Genomic DNA, 24,666 nt, shown 5'->3' with positions numbered 1-24,666 from the left:
TGTGACGTGCTCTGCAAACCCAAATGATATTACCATCATTTTTAATAAGTAGAAGTCAACCACAATTAGAAAGATAGAAGTAATCATTCTTGTCTTGGACAAGTCACTTAACTTCTCAGAGTCTTTGTTTCTTTATCTGTAAATGGTTTAATGATACCTACCTTACAGAGTTGTCAATATTATAGATAGCATGAAAGTTGCTAAGCACAGATCTTGGCAGATGGTAGGCATTCGATAAATGGTAGTTATTTTTATTATGATTATAAAAGAACATTTCTAACCATTCATCATTTTAGAAAAATCTCACAGAAGTGATTCTTTTAAATTGTACTAACAAAATAAGTACTTCCAATCCAAGCCATCTCACATTCCGTGTGTTCAAAAATATCAGAAAACACCTCTGACTTTATATTCCATGTTTCAGTCACCATGGGGAATTTTTAAGAATGAAGTTTAAACTTTTAAAGAATAAGAAGTGCATTGGAATGTCTGAAAGAATAAAAGAAGCAGGAGAAGAAAAAAGAATAACAGAGAAAACAGAACCCTTTTATGGCAACAGCCCAGGACAAGTGGATGATTTTCAGAATGATAATAAGCACTCACCACCCCATGGCTCAGGGCTGCTCTAACTTCATGCACAGTGGGGAACCTTCTAGGCTTTTCAATATCAAATTGTACATGCAAGTTATTTGTAACAGAACATTGAAAAGTCAATGAAGGCAAACCTGGTAGGCAGCTACTGTCAGAAAACATCTGAATCAATAGGACACTCTCAGAATTGTCTTTCCCAAGCAAAACACAAAACTGTATTAACCAAAAGCATGACAGCACTGTGAAATTTCCTCACTGCAATAACTTAAAGCTACATAGACCTAGGGAAGCTGGCTTTAGTGCCTCACCCAACAGGTCAGAAAATAACAACAAAATGTCATTATGGATCATGTTATTGAGCAGCCTTGAGGGAGATGATAACTCTGATCAAAATGCAAAGTCATACACTTAAAATCTTTAATCATGCCTATAATGCAAGAACATTAAAATAAGCTAGCATAGGCTCAAAAAAGGATTCTTTTTTAAAAAAAATATCTTTTTCTTCTCCTTCGCTTGTTCTATTACTAAGGCTTCTACAGAATGGTAGATTAAGCAGAAAAAAGTAACAAGAATGAAAACATAAAAACATTTGTTTTCCACTGCTAAGAGATAAACTTCAAACACTTTAATTTAACCTTCATGATCTCATTACAGCTTCAACTTTAACCAATCATCCCATGTGCTTAACTAAATTCTTTACTAATTAAAATGGAAAACCAGGATGGAAGGAAGTCATGTAAGGCCAAGATGGAATGCCCTTTCCTTTGCAAAGCTTTTCAGGCACTATTAAGCTATGTCTACCTGCTGGCATCCAAAGAACTTCTAATCTTCATACTATTATATTTTAATTAGTTAAAAATGCCCATCCATTCCAGTATAATATAAATTCTTCCAGGGTGGAGACTGTCCCATTCATTTTTGTGGCCCAGTACTATTCACAACATGTAGGGGAAGTGTGAGGTGACAGAGCAGCAGCCTTGTATCTAGAAGTCCTGTTCTCAAATGCCAACTCTGCCAGTTATTAACTGAGAAAGTCACTTAACCTTTCTGATCCTCTCCTTCCTCATTTGTAAAATGGTGATGACGTCTACTTTTCAGTGTAAGGATTAGAGGATTAGAGGATAATGTTGTGTATTAGAGGATATATAATATGTGTATATGAGTGTGTCTCTTGCATTGATAAATGCCAGCTAAAAAATTATTGGTTAGCACATAAGGAAAACTGCTGAAAATACTAAAAACTGTATAGATTATTTCCTTCTTATTGACTTAAGATTCAGACACCAATTCTTGAACAAGAATATTTCATAATACGCTGATTAGAAGTTAAATGGTAGTAGTAGAAAACTTGATGGCTATAAATTTGCATTCTTATTTAGAATCAATGCTCCCTTCCCTATTATTCTATTTAATTTTAGAGAAATGGCAATTTTTAAATACCCCTAGCTTCACGAATCTTCTGAAGAACAGTCAATGTATCAAAACAGATAATCAAATGAAGACAGGCTAATTCCAGCCTGAGTAGTTAAAATGTGGCATATTTATAACTCATAAATCCTAAATTATCTTAAGCCCATCTATTTTTTTTTTGCTGATTGCCTAAACTGAACTAGTTTTCCATGATTAATTTTAGGGCTTATGATATAAAAAGAGAGATGTTCTAAAAATCATGAACTCATTGCATTTCTATATTTGCATCTTATCTTTCCATCAAAGAATTGGCAAAAAGATTCCATTTTGGACAACTACATTACTCAATAAATCATCAGATAAATGGATAAACAAAATGTGATATATACATACAATGGAATATTATTCAGCCTTAGGAAGAAAATTTTGACACATGCTACAATAAGGATAAACCTTGACAATATACAAAATGAAATAACCTAGTTACAAAAGGAAAAATACTGTATAATTCCACTTACATAAGGTAGTTAGAATAGTCAGTTTCATCAAGACTGAAGGTAAAATAGTGATGGCCAGGGGCTGCAGGGAGGGGAAATGGGGAGTTGTTGTTTAATATGTACGGAGTTTCACTTTGGGAAGATGAAAAAATTCTGAAGGTGGATGATGCTGATGATCGAACAACAGTGTGAATGTACTTAATACCACTGAGCTGTATACTTTCACATGGTTAAAATGGTAAATTTGATGTTATATATATTTTACCACAATTAAAAAAATGGCTACAGATACAGCTCTTGAAAATAAAAGCTTTTTGTTACAGGGACGTAGGTTTTGTTTGGGGACGTGGATAACTTTTCTGAAAAAAAGTAAGGGAACAGAGAACTTTTAGTAAAGTTACTGCTATGATAGAGCTGGATAAACAAGTTGTCACTTTGGTTCAACCAGCATTGAGCACCTTCGCTGTGTCAGGTTCTGAGATATGAGGATGCTCTGCCTACCACACTTGTGGAGCTCACTCTCTTATGCAAAGAGAAATTCATCAGATATTATTTCAGTGTAAGCCCATGAAACAGTTTGCATAATGTCTAGGAGCACAGGTTTTAGCATTACACAGACTTTAGTCTGCATCTGGCTCAAAATATATAAGCTAGTTATTTTGAGCAAGTTGGTTTGCCTTTCAGAATCTGTCTCCTCATTTATGAAATATAGATATGAAAATGCACTTCGCAGGAATGAAATGACATGGGAAGCATGCAGCAGGGAGTAAGTGTTCAGTTACCAACATCCACTGTTTCCATAAGCCCTGAGGCAGAGGGATGGGCTATCTGGGGCTGTCTAACAGTAGCCTGGTATAACTGGTTACAAAGGTCTGGCCTGGCCTTACCAAGCCACTTTCATAATTGTTGATGCCAGCCCACAACAAGTACAGCATTTGTTTGATCATTGTTCATGGAGTTATTACTGAAAACATTTTAGTTATATTTATATCCAGAGTTATGATAAAAAATTGAAAATTGAAAACTTGATTATTTTCTTGTTTTGGGTGGCCAGGTATAAGGAATGTTATAACTAATACAAATAACGATTTCTTTCATATAGAGGTAACTCTTAAAATTTACTTTATGAGTGGATGGTTTTACATTTGAGGTATTGAAAAGAATTAAAATTAAAATATAGGTAAACAATATTATATAATCATGTATTTTACATTTACTTTTACATTTTAGAAAAAATGAAGCAGTTATCTCTAGCTTATTACATCTTGATATGGTTTGGTTGTGTCCCCACCCAAATTTCATCTTGAATTGTAGCTCCCATAATTCCCACCTGTTGTGGGAGAGACCCAATGGGAGGTCATTGAATTATGGGGACGTCTTTCCCATGCTGTTCTCGTGATAGTGAATAAGTCTCATGAGATCTGATGGTTTTATAAAAAGGACTTCCTCTGCACGTGCTCCCTTGCCTGCCGCCATGTAAGATGTGCCTTTGACCCCCATTCACCTTCTGGCATGATTGTGAGGCCTCCCCAGCTATGTGGAACTGTGAGTCAATTAAACCTCTTTCCTTTATAAATTACCCAGTCTTGGGTATGTCTTTATTAGCAGTGTGAGAACAGACTAATACACACCTCATTAACAAAGCTTCTATCACAAGCTTTGCAAGACCCACTGGGAAAATGTGTATGTATTAAAATAAAGAAACTATAGGCTCCTAAGTATAGTATTGAAGAAAATGTATCACTTCAAGAGCAGTGCAGGGGATGCTGCATTTAAGGCTGAATTCCCACCTATCCCAGTTCCTGTCTCCAAATATCTTCACCCATACTATCTATACATGTATCACTCCAGGACCCCACACTGCCAGAAATTCCTTAAGTTATTTGTTTATTTAAATTAACAATTGTGGTGTGGGGGTCGGGAAGTGAGAAGCAGAGGGGATGCAAGATGCAGGGCTGGTGTGGACACTTTGGCCCAATTATTTTTTCTTAGACATTTCCCCATGCCAGCTGTACTGAGTCATTTTGATCAAGAGACAAGTTGGGTTAGAAAATTGGAAACCAAAACCACTTTAAAGAAAAGGCAGCTAGAGAATATCAGATGGGAAACAGCATTACCTCAGGAAGAAAACAAAGGTGACAAAGAGAGAGAAGGCTGTGTGAAAAGCTGGCTTTAGTTATTTTTCACATATTGGGCAGGGTCAACTGAGTATCAGGAAAAATGGAGAAACATGTTTTTCCTTGTGTCCCTCTCACTCACACAGTCACCATAACCAATGCTAAAAATATTGTCATTTAGCATAAGCTGTGGGTTTTCACAGGTTTTTTTGTGTGGCCACTGTCGATAAATATCCATCTTATAAAATGGAAAGAAAACATCTTAAAAGGAATTTTGTTATATAACTCATTCATAAGTTGGGGACTGCTTGTATTGCTTCCATTCTTTTAGCTGTCTCATTTAATGACAAATCTGGCTTTGCCTTTCAAAAAAACACACTAATAATTGTTCACTTCTTAAAATGGGAACAATGGATATATCCATAAATATACAATTGTCCAAACCCATTTTTTCTGGAATTATGTTACTAGGCATAATTCAAATAATTATTTTGTTGCATTCTGTAATAAAATGGTATTTATTATAAAGGTTGTGACATATGTAATGCTCATGAGCTTGTCCAACCTGCCTTATTTGTTGTTGTTGTTTTTGTTTTGTTTTGTTTCAGGCTTTTAGCAGCCTGAAGCCATAATTTTTGGTTTCTGTGTCTAATTGTAAGCAGAAAGGAGGGATGAGGCAGGGGTTTTACTGGGCCAACCAGAAACAGAAACTAAGAACCCATGACTGTACTCTCTCCCTTGGACACCCCTGCATGGTGAGTCTAAGACATAGAGGGTATTAAAAACATTTTTACCTTGTGTAAAACTAGAAAAAAATTTTTAAAGTACAAAAGAGAAAGAACATCTAAGACTAACCTTCATAGCTCAAATAGTAAATGCCTAAAAAAAATATATTACTTCCTAGGAGATGTTATAGCAAATTGTGTCAATGCCACATGCAAATATAAAATGGATCAGCAAAAATCCTGAGCAACTTGCAAAACTACTGATAAGAATTATTTCTTATAATATATTTCAGACTATTGAAAAATTGTATAATATCATTTTGGGGGGGTCATATGAGTTAGAAACCAATGTATTTTGAGCTTTTGTTTAGAGACATTTTCCTTAGTCTGAAACATTTTGTACAAATTCATAAACATAGGCTTTGCCAGGATTCCTTTGAAAATGGAAAACAAAAACAATCACAGGATTAAGCAATTCATATTAACCATAAGAACAGAGGATATAGATTGCTCAAATGTACAATGGAGCATATGCTGAACCAGACTTTTCATCTTTCAGAATAGAAAAGAAATAAAATTGTCAGTATTTATAATGATTCAATTCCAAGGAAAGGAGGAAATTGCTAAGATACTTATTATGAATTACTTTCTGCTGAAACAGGAATAGTTATTACTAAGACTGGGATATACTCATCTTTAGAGGCATAACAAGATTTTACATTGAAAGGAGAAGTGGTGTTAGGATTGATAGCCCATGTCAGACTGTAAAGGGATTTTTATGGTGTTTGCAAAAGAATGACTCAAACAACAAAACCACTTAAAATGGCGAATATGAAAATTTTCATCTGAAGATAATTAATTGAGGTTTTAAAATGAGGAGAAACAGTATTCTGTATCATGAGGGAAAAATGCAGCAAAATAAGCAACTTTGTCAACTGAGATTTCTTTGGTAAAAGAATAATGCTGCGATTTCAATTTCAGACATCACATACAAAATTTTATTATTTTTTAAAATGAGAGTTGCCATGTAATGGCATCATACTGCCCTTAACTTTAAAATGGTGCATGTAATAACAATGTGTGGGATGTAATTTATTTCTGGACATCTGTTCAGTCTACAGTTTGGTTAGGTCTATTTTCTCTGGAGGAAGTGGGCCCCTTTGTTATTCCAAAGAAAATAATTTCATGGTAAGATAGAAAGCATTTTTGCTACCCTTCACATCGTGATGCATACTGATTCAGCCTACTTCTAGGGCCACGAAGACTGTCAAAATGTCTCAAGCTTTACCCTCCACCTTTCTGGAAGTGAGTCATGCTATTGAGATTGTCTAATTTCTGTGTTTGCTTTAAGAAGGAAGAGGCCTTCAAGGAGAGGGCTCCTGATGGACTCCTCCCAAAGCAAGCCTGCATCCTACTCTATCAAATCCAAATTTCATCTTGTGTTAAAGATTTCTAACCAGACTTTTCTCCTTTTCTTTCTTCCCTCACACTTTCCCTTCCTCTTTATTCCATCTAGACTTCTATATACAGTTATGAATCACTCAACAACAGGGGTACATCCTGAGAAATGCATCATTAGGCAATTTTGTTGTTGCTGAACAGCACAGCATGTACTTATACTAACCTAGATGGTACAGTCTACCTCACACCTAGGCTGTATGGTTTAGCCTTTTGTTCTTGGGCTACAAACCTGTACATGTCACTGTACTGAATACTGTAGGCAATTGTAACACATTGGTAAGTATCTGTGTATCTTAACAGAAAAGGTACAGTAAAAATCTGATGTTATAATCTTAAGGTGTCACTGCTATATATGCAGTCCATCATTGACTGAAATTTGTTAGGTGGTACATAACTATGTTTTATAATTTAAAAGATGCCAATTTATAATAAATAAATTTGAAAGAAAAGAATGCCCCTTTGATATTACTAAGATGTTTTAAATAACAAATATAACAACATTAATTTTTACTTATGTTACTATATTAATTTCTGTAATAAGCAGTTAATAAACATGTCATTATTCTCATATGAAATGTATAAAATAGGATTCATTTTCATTTTTATAGAAGAGGACATTGAGGCAGCTTATTTTGTTTTCCTGCTGACACACAGGTAGTAAGTGGCAGAAATAGCACTTGAATACAGTTTTTTATCCAGTGCAAACATTCTTAATTACACAGGAGAATAATGCAACCCAAGGCGAAACCCTGGTGTAGCCAAGTAAATAAATCATAATGTTATAGCAGATCAAAACTAATAATTCATATAGCTAAATCATTTGATTTAAAGTCTTATTAACTTTGGACTTTACATGATTTCTTTAAAACTGTAAATGCAGGTTAAATATTTCCACTTTATCTCTTTTGACTAGACAACTTATATATCAGAGTCATGAAAGATAATGTTTTTCAGAATAAAATAAAGACTAATATCAATGAGAGCTTACAAATCAAAGATTAATAAGAAGTTTTAGAAACAATGAACTGAATTCTATCAACTAATTATAATAGCTAACTTGAATACAGTAACTACAATCAACAAGAGACTTATATAAACAAAGACATGGCCTATATTTGACTCATTTGAATATCACAATTACTCAATGGAGAAATCAAAACTCACAGAGGTCTAAAAAATTGTCCTACATCCCATAGTTAATAAGTGGTGGAGCTGGCATTTGAATATAGAGAATTTCCAAAGCCAGTACTATGCTATAATAAGATTATAAAAGACTCCTTTGTTAGTGTATCAAAAAATACTGTAAATCGTGAAATATGGTTTAGATTTATCATGAATAATGATGATTGTGGGAAACCCATTTTACTCAATTTCCAGGGAAAGTGACAAAACACTGAATCATTTGACAAATAAAAACATAATTTAATCTGATCATGGTTAATCAGACGAGTAGCTTGAAAATAAAATCTATGACTTATAGTCAATATAACTTTTATTCTCCTTATGAAGCAAACTTTTCTATATTTGTAATTACTAAAAATATAAACTACTTGATGACAGAGACTATACTTTATTTATTCCTATTTCTAAAACACCTGGAACTATGTATACAGTGGGTAATCAATAGCAGCTGTTGAATAAAGAATGAAGGATAAATAAAGGAATGAATTTCCAAAGTTGTACCAAAGTTTTTAAAGAAAATAAGTCCAGATAATGTAGTATGTATAAAAATCTAAGTATATATGGTGAATATCCACTGTATTGCTATTTACAAACAAAATAAATATTGTTTTTCTTCTTTAGGTGAATGTTTATACTTACGGCTATAATCCATTTTGATTTGGGTTCTACTTTTCCTATCAAAAGATTGCTGTCTTTAATAATTAAATTCTCCTACCATGGTTTATTTTTAGCATCTGAAGGACAAATATACATGATGCAATCTAATATTTATTGATGATAAGTAGTAAAGAAAAGTAACGTGTTCACATTAAGTATTTTGCATAGACATTCATATAGGAAGGTGAAATATGCCCTACTTTCACTAGTTGTCCCCGTTTAGTTGAGTCCTAACTTGAAAAGGAGAAATCAGACAGACCTGAGTTTAAATGGCAACTCTGCTGCATACTAAGTAAGCTAACTTTATAAACCCTTCAATCCACATTTTCATCATCTGCAAAACCACTATAACATCAGAAGAATTCTTTGAATAATTAAATGAAATTTAGTTCAATGCCTACTAAACACATGACACAAAACAAGAGCCCAATAAATGCTTCCTTTCCTTTCCCAACTCCCTTCCTTCTATATATGAACTCTCCTAGGCTTATGTGTGGGAACACAGATCAGGATTAAAGATAAATTATAAATTCAAGAAAAAGGGAATTTTTTTTCGGATGATCATTATTGCCTAAAGCAAAAATCAACCAACAACTTTGGTTGTTTCAGAAACATGCCTTCATAAAATGATACATGGTACTCCAAAAACAATTAAGGCAAATGTTCACAAAAACAACTTATTTTTACAATAATATAGTCTAAGTTTTATGTAATAATACTTATTGTTTGTTTAAAAATAAGTGTTGTTTATATATAAATTTTAATTATTTTTAATTAAAAATCAATATCTTTTATTGGTGATATATATTTTAAATAATTTTGTCAATATTATAAAATAATTTTAAAGTTAATATGCATTATTTTATACATAAGAATTTATATAATATATATAAGAATTTTTTAAAATTTTATTATTATTCTATTTTAAGCTTTGGGGTACGTGTGCACAACGTGCAGGTTTGTTACATATGTATACATGTGCCATGTTGGTGTGCTGCACCCATTAACTCATCATTTAGCATTAGGTATATCTCCTAATGCTATCCCTCCCTGTTCCCCCCACCCCACAACAGTCCTCGGTGTGTGATGTTCACCCTCCTGTGTCCACGTGTTCTCATTGTTCAATTCCCACCTATGAGTGAGAACATGGGGTGTTTGGTTTTTTGTCCTTGCGATAGTTTGCTGAGAATGATGGTTTCCAGCTTCATCTATGTCCCTACAAAGGACATGAACTCATCATTTTTTATGGCTGCATAGTATTCCATGGTGTATGTGTGCCACATTTTCTTAATCCAGTCTACCATTGTTGGACATTTGGGTTGGTTCCAAGTCTTTGCTATTGTGAATAGTGATGCAATAAACATACATGTGCACATGTCTTTATAGCAGCATGATTTATAATCCTTTGGGTGTATACCCAGTAATGGGATTGCTGGGTCAAATGGTATTTCTAGTTCTAGATCCCTGAGGAATCGCCACACTGACTTCCATAAGGGTTGAACTAGTTTACAGTCCCACCAACAGTGTAGAAGTGTTCATATTTCTCCACACCCTCTCCAGCACCTGTTGTTTCCTGACTTTTTAATGAGTGCCATTCTAACTGGTGTGAGATGGTATCTCATTGTGGTTTTGATTTGCATTTCTGATGGCCAGTGATGATGAGCATTTTTTCATGTGTCTGTTGGCTGCATAAATGTCTTCTTTTGAGAAGCATCTGTTCGTATCCTTCACCCACTTTTTGATGGGGTTGTTTGTTTTTTTCTTGTAAATTTGTTTGAGTTCATTGTAGATTCTGGATATTAGCCCTTTGTCAGATGAGTAGATTGCAAAAATTTTCTCCCATTCTGTAGGCTGCCTGTTCACTCTGATGGTAGTTTCTTTTGCTGTGCAGAAGCTCTTTAGTTTAATTAGATCCCATTTGTCAATTTTGGCTTTTGTTGCCATTGCTTTTGGTGTTTTAGACATGAAGTCCTTGCCCATGCATATGTCCTGAATGGTATCGCCTAGGTTTTCTTCTAGGGTTTTTATGGTTTTAGGTCTAAAATGTAAGTCTTTAATCCATCTTGAATTGATTTTTGTATAAGGTGTAAGGAAGGGATCCAGTTTCAGCTTTCTACATATGGCTAGCCAGTTTTCCCAGCACCATTTATTAAATAGGGAATCCAACTTACAAGGGATGTGAAGGACCCCTTCAAGGAGAACTACAAACCACTGCTCAATGAAATAAAAGAGGATACAAACAAATGGAAGAACGTTCCATGCTCATGGGTAGGAAGAATCAATATCGTGAAAATGGCCATACTGCCCAAGGTAATTTATAGATTCAATGCCATCCCTATCAAGCTACCAATGACTTTCTTCACAGAATTGGAAAAAACTATTTTAAAGTTCATATGGAACCAAAAAAGAGCCTGCATTGCCAAGTCAATCCTAAGCCAAAAGAACAAAGCTGGAGGCATCACGCTACCTGACTTCAAACTATACTACAAGGCTACAGTAACTGAAACAGCAGGGTACTGGTACCAAAACAGAGATATGGACCAATGGAACAGAACAGAGCCCTCAGAAATAATGTTGCATATCTACAACTATCTGATCTTTGACAAACCTGACAAAAACAAGCAATGGGGAAAGGATAATATATATAAGAATTTTAAATTAAATATCACTATAGAGATCTTCATATTCCAATCTCAGAGAATCTTGGGAAGTATGCTAGGTAGACATTTTTCATTACCCAGATGAGAAAAGGGAGACTCATTGAGATAACTGCTTAAGTGTTGCTGATGGCAGATTGCTTTTATGTATTATTATTACATATTATTATTATCTAGTAGTTTTTTCACTGTGTAATCTTGAATGTCCTCAAATTTTCCTATGGATTCGCTGCACATGAAAACTTAATGTGCATATGTTATTTTTCTTTACTACTTATCATTAATAAATATTAGGTGGAGTTGGATTAAGCCAAGACTCAGATTACCTCTCTCTTTATACATATATAGTAGAGATATATATAAATATAAATAAATAAATACCTATATAAATGAGCTCTCTTTATACATACATAGTGGAGATACATATGTATGTATATATATATATTTATTTATAAAGGTTATACTGTGGAGATATATAACTTTTATAAACATCATTCTAATAAACTATATCAAAATACAATTTTAAACTACTAGAGATTAGACAAACAATAATTTACATAAATTTTCACTAGTGTTTTGGTTGAAAAAAGATTAAATTTGGAGAAGAGTTTTTTTTAACAGTTCCGACACATGCATTTTTTAATAACAGCACTTTCAGTTAATATGGCAGATAGAAAAAAATGGTGGGTGGTTAATTAGCACAGATTTTTTTTTTTCAATTCTATCACTAGATATAAGAGCTTAGGCAAATGACTTGACCTATCAGGCCATATATAAATGATAATATTAGAGGAGGTAACCTCTATAAAATGAAAATATTAGAATAGGTGACCTCTAAATTTTCTCCTAGCTTTATGCCACTATTACACACACTCACAGGCTTATGCTTTTTTATTGCAGGACTTTATTACTTCTAATAGGGAAATATTGACTAAGTAAAACTTGTCAGGAGCATTTGCAGGTAACATTTGGGATATTTGCAAATAACATTTATTCTCTAATGAGTCACAAGATGTTTTATTGGCTAAAATCTGCTTTCCACTAGAATCACTCTTACTAAAAACTTCTTGCTATATTTGTTTTTTCAGGAAAGCAGTGTTGTTAATAATTGTCACACTTTGAGTGAGTGTATCAACTCCCAGTTTTATTAAAGAGGCTTAGGAAATCTAGGATAATATGAAGAGTTTCTAAAAAGGATGTCTGAGCATCTGAATGATTTTTTAAACACACCCTCTTTATTATTAGTATCCAGTGTGACCAGAGTTTACAAGGAGCAGACTATGAAGTTCTTGAAAGTATTACTGAGCTTCAGCAATCAAAAGAAAGATGACTATAGCTGACACTTGAACAACACGGGTTTGAACTATGCAGGTCCACTTATTCACAGGTTTTCTTCTGCCTCTGCCACTGCTGAGACAGTAAAACCAACCAACCCCTCCTCTTCCTTCTCCTCCTCAGCCTAGTTAATGTGAAGATGAGGATGGAGACCTTTATGCTGATCCACTTCCACTTAATGAATACTAAATACATTTTCTCTTCCTTACGATTTTCTTAGTAACATTTTCTTCACTTTTCCTACTTTATTGTTAAGAATAGAGTATATAATACACATAACATAAAAATATGAATTAATCGACTATTTATGTTATTGATAACATCCAGTCAACAGTAGGCTATTGGTAGTTAAGTTTTGGGGGAGTTAAAAGTTAGGCATGGAATTTTAGGACTGTGTGGGAGTTGGTGATCAAGAGTCAATTGTATTTTAGAATACACTTTCCAATGTTCTTTTATTTTTCTATTCTTATAAGAAAGCATCTTATAGTTTTATATTTTATATTTCTTAAGCACAAAAACCTTTTGTAAGCAATAAATGCAATGTGCTGTAAGCGTCTTTAGCAATATTATAGTAATATTTTAATCAATTATCAACTTGTTCTTAAGCTATGGATTTAAAAGCAAAATTGTAAGAGGTTTGTAGAGCTTTCCTGTGCTAAAAAGCTTTCATTTATAAAGTTTTGATTCCAATAAAATTCATAAAACTCATTCATGGGCTAGAAACACATGCACAGTCTATAGATAAAATGTCACTGTATTATCTATTATATTCATCTGATATCATGTTTTATTCCATGTGTTGTCTAACACTAGCTCACAAGCCTTTAGTGGCTAAGATATATTAAGAACTCTTATGTTTTGACAATGTCATCTAAGTCAGAGTATTCCTCTCCACAATATCTGATAAAATTTTTAAAGGATAAATTATACTTTTTATTACAGTATAATAAGAATTAACAGTCTTTTTTTTTGCATGTAATTTATGAGTGATTTAGCATATAATTATTAAATAATAGGTAATTAAAATCTGAGATTAAAACCTGCTCCAAACCACATAAAAATGCATGAAAAGAGGCATAATTTCTTCTTTGGAAACATGTATGTTATTTTTTCTAAGATTACTGCAAATGAACAGGAGATCTCATTACTTGAATGAGATGTCTCCTAGGTATGCTAGGCTAAATCCTATTTCAATACAATTATGAAAATTACATTTCCAGTCAAATAACTTATATAGGTCACACCTGAACAATAGATCAAATAACTTATACATAAATCAGCACAGAAAAGGAGTCATTGATGGCTTTTCACATGAAATTATACTCAGAGGGCCGAGAAATTGTGAGGGAGTGAAGTAGATATCACTTGGTTCTTGTATAAAGAGCTTATGTCAGTCCTGTCAGTTTAAAAAATTCAACCATTTTCCAATGAGTATTGTACAGAATTGAAATTATGTTTAGAAACAGAATTATATATAAAAAAAAAGACAGTCTAGTCTTTTAGATGTTGAAAAAGGTTTGTTTTGGCTGAATGATTTCATTGTCTATGTTAGGGTATTAAGATGATAAAAAATGTCTATGTCAAAAAGAAATTTCTCACTTACTTCATATCTTGTAACTCAGGCAGATTTGCGGGTTTCAAAAATTGTTATATATGACAGAAAAATCTGATTCTTAAATTATCCCTGTACCCAGAACTATGTAAACATGCCCGTAACCTGCTCTGAATACTCAAAATAGACTTTCATACATTTAGAGTTAATTTTTTAAATCAAAGAGCAGTTTTTAAAAGTGTAAACATTTTGAATGATAAATTTTATAGATTTCTGATTTAAAATATATGGCCGTTCATAACTACAACAAAAAGTAAGTGGCAGAGTGCTTTGGGTGAAGTTGTAACATACATAACCTTCAGACAGGCAGGTAAAAGAAACGTGTTCTCTCTGCCTTTCTCACACCTCAAAAATAAATAAAATATATTTCAGATAAACTTCATTTATATCATCGTGATGATGATTAATTATACCCAATCATTCAAAGTTAAGATGTAATTTATGCATCAAAGTTCTTTGGGGCTAAAAAATGTTATTATGTAGGAATAGTTTGTATATATCCTATAAAATTATTTAGAAATTTCTACTTTTTATATATCAAACTTACATTTTTTTCCATTGAACTTGACTCTAGTTTGATATATACTAAGATATAGATTTTTCATTTTGTTAATTTATTATACTATGTTTTACTCTAATATTTGTTTGAAACTTTTGAAACATTGAGTTTGAAATGCAATTTCAAATGCAGTTTCAAAAATATTAAATGTGATACAACGTGGGTCATCAACATGGGTTTTGCTTTTCTATCTTTATGTTATTGTTCTTCATATTCACATATTCAAAATTTATAATTGCCTGCATCTTGAAAATTTTATATTGTCACCAATTTTCCCATAAAGATTGACATCAACATGTACTTTGCTTAGTGAGAACATATTTAGGAAAACTATATTATCATCAAACAATAGCAAGGAAATACATTTCTAGGAAATACACTTTTAGTTAAGTTGTGAGATTAGAAACAAATGTACTAATGAGAATATGGTGTAGATTTTAAGCCTGCAGATAGCTGCCATTTTTTAATAATCCCAATTTAGTGATTATAAATAAACCAAGCACATCAATACTATTTAAAATTTTGTTCAAAATAAGTAAAAACTTTTTATCACATATGGAGAAAATGAGGCACTTTGATTACATCTAGCTTATTACTGTTTTCTTCTTTAGAATTTAAGATGATACTATGCTAGTCAAAAGATATGATGGAGTCATCATAAACGTTTTCTGCCCCATAAATGTATCACAAAGAATACTTTGCCCTCTTATCTAAGAGGATTATAGGACAAATGATTTTCAGTTTACTCCAGTAAATTGAAAGAGAAGGCTCAACTTGCTTACTCTACTAATTTATTATCTTAGAAAATAGAAGTTAGTATTTCTATAAAAGACATTTGTAAGCTCTAATTTTACAGATTTATTATCATCATTGTGTCATTAAAGTACTTACTGTTCTATTAGGAATTCTGGAGTATGTTTTTCTTTGTTTTCTTTCTTTCAGAATTATTCTGTTTTTCTAAAAGGAAAACAATATATACAGAGGTTACTTGACTACACATAGTTCAGAATCATTTTTGTCATAAATATGTTAATTTTATTATTTAATATTTCTACTTAAAGTTTTACTATATATTCCAATAAAAATAATGTCATATATATCCATATTTAGTATATATAATACAGATAGTTTGGATTTTAAAGTTGTTTGATGAGCTAGAGATTGAGAGTCTGTGGATAGTTTATATACTGATTTTATGAAAAGTCAATTATGCTTTCTATAGTGTTTTAATTTGAAATTAGAGTAACACTAATCTAGGCAGACATTAGAGAATATTACATTTATTAAGAAATAAATCACATGATTCTTAGTCAATTAAATATCTGGTGCTGTCTCAAGTACCAATATGACTATTACAAATCAACCTTGTACAGCCCCATGTTACTTTTAAGTTTTATATTTTTCACCAATGTTAGAAACACCTCAATATGTTATACATATTTGCCTATTTTCAGAAGCTAATCAATATCTAGATATAACCTACTAACTATTCTAGTACATAGGATAAACATACATGTATTTAAATATACATGTTTATATACATATTAATAGATATGTATGTACATACACACACAAGTAAATATGTATATATTACAAGCCCATCAGGAATTAAGAGAAAAATGATTGCACGTCATTGCATAAAAAAGATAAGCTTTCAGTTTAAAGAGTAAAAAAATTAAACCCTTCTCAAGAGGCAACATTAAGAATTGCTTTAATGTAATAAAGATATCAGGAATTTCTGATTTGGTTTGACATGTTAACAACTCATAAATGAAAATTTCCATGGTGCTACAGACAAGTACCTTTTTATATAAGTTCTCATCATTTTCAGTCTTCAAAAAATTTAGGTATCATGAAAATGAGGAAAGAATGAAATATTTAAAATAGGTCTTATAATAGGTATGTTACTCTGTTTTTAAGAGTTCTCATGGCATCTATTTTCAACAGAATTACAAAAATATTTTAATATCAGCAGCTCTAGCTATTGGGTCACATAGGTAACTCAGCATAAAATATCTAAAGTGACAGCGTTATTTCCAAAGCCGCATTTACTGCATCTGCTCAACAGTTAAATCTCGAAGATCTGCATTTCCTTTATTCCTGCTTGAAACTCAACTGTTTCTTAGTAAAATCCATTTGGAAGAGCAATGTTAAAATGCACCTAGGTTTGCCTGACTGCCTCTAAAAACATGACTTAGAGCCATAATCAATTTTAGATATGCTTTGTATAGTTTTAGTATACGGACACTTCTTTTTTATTAAAACAAAAACTAGAGCAAGATTCTGTGGACATACACATTAAGGTAAACAGTGACACAGAGCTTCTTACAAGAAATATGGGGAAAAAAACCTGTTAAATAAGACAAAGACATTCTATTAAAAAATAAGAGAATAATTGACACTATATACTTTGTACATTATTACTTACCAAGGGCCAGGCTTCCCAAAGGGATGCAGTGAAAGGATTAAACAGTGTTTTTGACTTACCAGCCATCTGTGGGGATTTTATTTCATTTTGGTTTTGCATGCATATCTATCACAAGGATGAATGGGCAAACTTGTTCTACTGTAGGGGACAAACAACTATTTTATTCTTGGTGGTAGAATCAGGGAGGAGCCAAGATGGCCGAATAGGAACAGCTCCAGTCTACAGCTCCCAGCATGAGCGACGCAGAAGACAGGTGATTTCTGCATTTCCATCTGAGGTACCGGGTTCATCTCACTAGGGAGTGCCAGACAGTGGGCGCAGGTCAGTGGGTGCGCGCACCGTGCGCAAGCCGAAGCAGGGCGAGGCATTATCTCACTTGGGAAGCGCAAGGGGTCAGGGAGTTCCCTTTCCGAGTCAAAGAAAGGGGTGACAGACGCACCTGGAAAATCGGGTCACTCCCACCCGAATACTGCGCTTTTCCGACCGGCTTAAAAAATGGCGGACCACGAGATTATATCCCGCACCTGGCTCCGAGGGTCCTACGCCCACGGAGTCTCGCTGATTGCTAGCACAGCAGTCTGAGATCAAACTGCAAGGCGGCAGCGAAGCTGGGTGAGGGGCGCCCGCCATTGCCCAGGCTTGCTTAGGTAAACAAAGCAGTCTGGAAGCTCGAACTGGGTGGAGCCCACCACAGCTCCAGGAGGCCTGCCTGCCTCTGTAGGCTCCACCTCTGGGGGCAGGGCACAGACAAACAAAAAGACAGCGGTAACCTCTGCAGACTTAAATGTCCCTGTCTGACAGCTTTGAAGAGAGCAGTGGTTCTCCCAGCACGCAGCTGGAGAACTGAGAACGGGCAGACTGCCTCCTCAAGTGGGTCCCTGACCCCTGACCCCCGAGCAGCCTAACTGGGAGGAACCCCCCAGCAGGGGCACACTGACACCTCACATGGCAGGGTACTCCAACAGACCTGCAGCTGAGGGTCCTGTCTGTTAGAAGGAAAACTAACAAACAGAAAGGACATCCACACCAAAAACCCATCTGTACATCACCATCATCAAAGACCAAAAGTAGATAAAACCACAAAGATGGGGAAAAAACAGAACAGAAAAACTGGAAACTCTAGAAAGCAGAGCGCCTCTCCTCCTCCAAAGGAACGCAGTTCCTCACCAGCAACGGAACAAAGCTGGATGGAGAATGACTTTGACGAGCTGAGAGAAGAAGGCTTCAGACGATCAAATTACGCTGAGCTACGGGAGGACATTCAAACCAAAGGCAAAGAAGTTGAAAACTTTGAAAAAAATTTAGAAGAATGTATAACTAGAATAACCAATACAGAGAAGTGCTTAAAGGAGCTGATGGAGCTGAAAACCAAGGCTCGAGAACTACGTGAAGAATGCAGAAGCCTCAGGAGCCGATGCGATCAACTGGAAGAAAGGGTATCAGCAATGGAAGATGAAATGAATGAAATGAAGCGAGAAGGGAAGTTAAGAGAAAAAAGAATGAAAAGAAATGAGCAAAGCCTCCAAGAAATATGGGACTATGTGAAAAGACCAAATCTACGTCTGATTGGTGTACCTGAAAGTGATGGGGAGAATGGAACCAAGTTGGAAAACACTCTGCAGGATATTATCCAGGAGAACTTCCCCAATCTAGCAAGGCAGGCCAACGTTCAGATTCAGGAAATACAGAGAATGCCACAAAGATACCCCTCGAGAAGAGCATCTCCAAGACACATAATTGTCAGATTCACCAAAGTTGAAATGAAGGAAAAAATGTTAAGGGCAGCCAGAGAGAAAGGTCGGGTTACCCTCAAAGGGAAGCCCATCAGACTAACAGCAGATCTCTCGGCAGAAACCCTACAAGCCAGAAGAGAGTGGGGGCCAATATTCAACATTCTTAAAGAAAAGAATTTTCAACCCAGAATTTCATATCCAGCCAAACTAAGCTTCATAAGTGAAGGAGAAATAAAATACTTTACAGACAAGCAAATGCTGAGAGATTTTGTCACCACCCGGCCTGCCCTAAAAGAGCTCCTGAAGGAAGCGCTAAACATGGAAAGGAACAACCGGTACCAGCCGCTGCAAAATCATGCCAAAATGTAAAGACCATCGAGACTAGGAAGAAACTGCATAAACTAACCAGCAAAAGAACCAGCTAACATCATAATGACAGGATCAAATTCACACATAACAATATTAACTTTAAATGTAAATGGACTAAATGCTCCAATTAAAAGACACAGACTGGCAAATTGGATAAAGAGTCAAGACCCATCAGTGTGCTGTATTCAGGAAACCCATCTCACATGCAGAGACACACATAGGCTCAAAATAAAAGGATGGAGGAAGATCTACCAAGCAAATGGAAAACAAAAAAAGACAGGGGTTGCCATCCTAGTCTCTGATAAAACAGACTTTAAACCAACAAAGATCAAAAGAGACAGAGAAGGCCATTACATAATGGTAAAGGGATCAATTCAACAAGAAGATCTAACTATCCTAAATATATATGCACCCGATCCAGGAGCACCCAGATTCATAAAGCAAGTCCTGAGTGACCTACAAAGAGACTTAGACTCCCACACATTAATAATGGGAGACTTTAACACCCCACTGTCAACATTAGACAGATCAACGAGACAGAAAGTCAACAAGGATACCCAGGAATTGAACTCAGCTCTGCACCAAGCGGACCTAATAGACATCTACAGAACCCTCCACCCCAAATCAACAGAATATACATTTTTTTCAGCACCACACCACACCTATTCCAAAATTGACCACATACTTGGAAATAAAGCTCTCCTCAGCAAATGTAAAAGAACAGAGATTATAACAAACTATCTCTCAGACCACAGTGCAATCAAACTAGAACTCAGGATTAAGAACCTCACTCAAAACCGCTCAACTACATGGAAACTGAACAACCTGCTCCTGAATGATTACTGGGTACATAACGAAATGAAGGCAGAAATAAAGATGTTCTTTGAAACCAATGAGAACAAAGACACAACATACCAGAATCTCTGGGACACATTCAAAGCAGTGTGTAGAGGGAAATTTGTAGCACTAAATGCCCACAAGAGAAAGCAGGAAAGATCCAAAACTGACACCCTAATATCACAATTAAAATAACTAGAAAAGCAAGAGCAAACACATTCAAAAGCTAGCAGAAGGCAAGAAATAACTAAAATCAGAGCAGAACTGAAGGAAATAGAGACACAAAAAACCCTTCAAAAAAATTAATGAATCCAGGAGCTGGTTTTTTGAAAGGATCAACAAAATTGATAGACCGCTAGCAAGACTAATAAAGAAAAAAAGAGAGAAGAATCAAATAGATGCAATAAAAAATGATAAAGGGGATATCACCACTGATCCCACAGAAATACAAACTACCATCAGAGAATACTACAAACACCTCTACGCAAATAAACTAGAAAATCTAGAAGAAATGGATAAATTCCTCGACACATACACTCTCCCAAGACTAAACCAGGAAGAAGTTGAATCTCTGAATAGACCAATAACAGGATCTGAAATTGTGGCAATAATCAATAGCTTACCAACCAAAAAGAGTCCAGGACCAGATGGATTCACAGCCAAATTCTACGAGAGGTACAAGGAGGAGCTGTTACCATTCCTTCTGAAACTATTCCAATCAATAGAAAAAGAGGGAATCCTCCCTAACTCATTTTATGAGGCCAGCATCATTCTGATACCAAAGCCGGGCAGAGACACAACCAAAAAAGAGAATTTTAGACCAATATCCTTGATGAACATTGATGCAAAAATCCTCAATAAAATACTGGCAAAATGAATCCAGCAGCACATCAAAAAGCTTATCCACCACGATCAAGTGGGCTTCATCCCTGGGATGCAAGGCTGGTTCAATATACGCAAATCAATAAATGTAATCCAGCATATAAACAGAGCCAAAGACAAAAAGCACATGACTATCTCAATAGATGCAGAAAAAGCCTTTGACAAAATTCAACAACGCTTCATGCTAAAAACTCTCAATAAATTAGGTATTGATGTGATGTATTTCAAAATAATAAGAGCTATCTATGACAAACCCACAGCCAATATCATACTGAATGGGCAAAAACTGGAAGCATTCCCTTTGAAAACTGGCACAAGACAGGGATGCCCTCTCTCACCACTCCTATTCAACATAGTGTTGGAAGTTCTGGCCAGGGCAATTAGGCAGGAGAAGGAAATAAAGGGTATTCAATTAGGAAAAGAGGAAGTCAAATTGTCCCTGTTTGCAGACAACATGATTGTATATCTAGAAAACCCCATTGTCTCAGCCCAAAATCTCCTTAAGCTGATAAGCAACTTCAGCAAAGTCTCAGGATACAAAATCAATGTACAAAAATCACAAGCATTCTTATACACCAACAACAGACAAACAGAGAGCCAAATCATGAGTGAATTCCCATTCACAATTGCTTCAAAGAGAATAAAATACCTAGGAACCCAACTTACAAGGGATGTGAAGGACCTCTTCAAGGAGAACTACAAACCACTGCTCAAGGAAATAAAAGAGGATACAAACAAATGGAAGAACATTCCATGCTCATGGGTAGGAAGAATCAATATCGTGAAAATGGCCATACTGCCCAAGGTAATTTATAGATTCAATGCCATCCCCATCAAGCTACCAATGACTTTCTTCACAGAACTGGAAAAAACTACTTTAAAGTTCATATGGAACCAAAAAAGAGCCCGCATTGCCAAGTCAATCCTAAGCCAAAAGAACAAAGTTGGAGGCATCACACTACCTGACTTCAAACTACACTACAAGGCTACAGTAACCAAAACAGCATGGTACTGGTACCAAAACAGAGATATAGATCAATGGAACAGAAGAGAGCCCTCAGAAATAACGCCGCATATCTACAACTATCTGATCTTTGACAAACCTGACAAAAACAAGCAATGGGGAAAGGATTCTCTATTTAATAAATGGTGCTGGGAAAACTGGCTAGCCATATGTAGAAAGCTGAAACTGGATCCCTTCCTTACACCTTATACAAAAATCAATTCAAGATGGATTAAAGACTTACATGTTAGACCTAAAACCATAAAAACCCTAGAAGAAAACCTAGGCATTACCATTCAGGACATAGGCATAGGCAAGGACTTCATGTCTAAAACACCAAAAGCAACGGCAACAAAAGCCAAAATTGACAAATGGGATCTAATTAAACTAAGGAGCTTCTGCACAGCAAAAGAAACTACCATCAGAGTGAACAAGCAACCTACAAAATGGGAGAAAATTTTCGCAACCTACTCATCTGACAAAGGGCTAATATCCAGAATCTACAATGAACCCAAACAAATTTACAAGAGAAAAACAAACAACCCCATCAAAAAGTGGGCGAAGGACATGAACAGACAATTCTCAAAAGAAGACATTTATGCAGCCAAAAAACACATGAAAAAATGCTCATCATCACTGGCCAGCAGAGAAATGCAAATCAAAACCACAATGAGATACCATCTCACACCAGTTAGAATGGCAATCATTAAAAAGTCAGGAAACAACTGGTGCTGGAGAGGATGTGGAGAAATAGGAACACTTTTACACTGTTGGGGGGACTGTAAACTAGTTCAACTATTGTGGAAGTCAGTGTGGCGATTCCTCAGGGATCTAGAACTAGAAATACCATTTGACCCAGCCATCCCATTACTGGGTATATACCCAAAGGACTATAAATCATGCTGCTATAAAGACACATGCACACGTATGTTTATTGCGGCACTATTCACAATAGCAAAGACTTGGAACCAACCCAAATGTCCAACAATGATAGACTGGATCAAGAAAATGTGGCACATATACACCATGGAATACTATGCAGCCATAAAAAATGATGAGTTCATGTCCTTTGTAGGGACATGGATGAAATTGGAAATCATCATTCTCAGTAAACTATCGCAAGAACAAAAAACCGAACACCGCATATTCTCACTCATAGGTGGGAATTGAACAATGAGATCACATGGACACAGGAAGGGGAATATCACACTCTGGGGACTGTGGTGGGGTGGGGGGAGGGGGAAGGGATAGCATTGGGAGACATACCTAATGCTAGATGACGAGTTAGTGGGTGCAGCGCACCAGCATGGCACATGCATACATATGTAACTAACCTGCACAATGTGCACATGTACCCTAAAACTTAAAGTATAATAAAAAAAAAAATAAATAAATAAATAAATAAAAAATAAAAAAATAAAAAATAAATGTGGTAGAATCAATTAAAAAACTATTTTATTCTTAATCTATGCTCTGAATATGGATGGGCACAGCATTTTTCTGGTAGCTAATTTATATCCCTTGCATGTATAAATGCCTTGTCTTTATTTTAGAGGAGAAAGTGAACATAGTAAAGGATTATTTTGCACCTTCCATCATCTATCTGATGTTTCAGTAATGTAATTAGTATTAACTGACTCAGATAATTTTCTCTTATCAAGGCTTGATACTTTTATGTTTTTGTACAATACTTTTAAAGAACATTAATCTGTTTAGGTAGGGTTGTGTGTTTTTCACAAAATATTATATACATTCATAGTTGGTAAAGCTGATGACTTTTTAGTGTTTTTTTGTATCTAGTTTTAGAAACAGGCTTGACATGGAGAAAAAAATATCTGAGATTTAGGGATTATTATTGCTTCGACAGTGGCTAGAAAGCAAACTGCTCACACCCTGTAGACCTAACCATAGTCTATTTACAGAATTAAGCAAAGCACTGCATGCTTTAGGCATCAGAAATATACAAATAATTTTTGTGGCATTTTTGGGGAGGAAGACAACTATTTATATTCATTTTAATGTTGGACATTTAAAAGTGCATAGCTGTATGTTTTTAAAAAGATAACTTACTTTCAAGAATGACAAATAACTCATATTTATATCCAGGTTTTGATTTTAAATATATCAAGCATTTCTTTTGAGGAGAATATTGATTTTATTTGAGGCTTCGGTAGCATAGTGCTGAGCTAAATATTTATTTAGGATTGGCTTTAAAGAGGGCACTGTGAATCCTTGTTCCATGGCTACTTATAAACACTATCCCTTTAACCCATGGTGGACTAGAATGGCAGTAGAATCCTAGTCCTAAGGTTTAAATTTCAAAACTGTAAAATATTAATAAACTCAGAGTTTTCTGTCTTGGACCCTCTCCCATTGAAATGCCAAAACTGGTGGTTAGAAAATAGTTACAAGGTTGATGTGCACAGATATCCTCAGCACAGATATCACTAATCCTAAGGGATTTTGTTACATATCTTTTGACTTAAATTCTTATTATTGGAACAGCAGTCAGTAAGCAGGGATTATTTTTAAAAGGACACTGTCCAGATCATTATTGTTAATGTAAGCTTTTCAACACAAAAATAAAGCACTGTATGGCAACTAAATTCAC

At 34.8% G+C, this 24,666-nt stretch overlaps 1 protein-coding gene across 7 annotated transcripts in view; it reads right to left on the bottom strand.

Annotated features, from left to right (window-relative positions):
• SYT1 (synaptotagmin 1) overlaps positions 1 to 24,666 on the bottom strand; it is a 588,739-nt gene that overhangs the window by 385,744 nt on the left and 178,329 nt on the right. For 5 of the 7 annotated variants that reach the window (XM_016923901.3, XM_016923903.3, XM_054664526.2 and 2 more), the window contains one exon: positions 15,695 to 15,760. The exons of the other annotated variants lie outside the window; for them this stretch is intronic. The gene's annotated coding sequence lies outside the window, so the exon portion shown is untranslated. The remainder of the gene's footprint in view (positions 1 to 15,694; positions 15,761 to 24,666) is intronic. 7 annotated transcript variants of the gene reach the window in all.

This window comes from Pan troglodytes, chromosome 10 (assembly GCF_028858775.2).
Source record: "Pan troglodytes isolate AG18354 chromosome 10, NHGRI_mPanTro3-v2.0_pri, whole genome shotgun sequence".
NCBI classification, from domain to species: Eukaryota; Metazoa; Chordata; class Mammalia; order Primates; family Hominidae; genus Pan; species Pan troglodytes.
The sequence above is the reverse complement of the archived record's forward strand: the minus strand, read 5'-3'. Positions and strand labels throughout refer to the sequence as shown.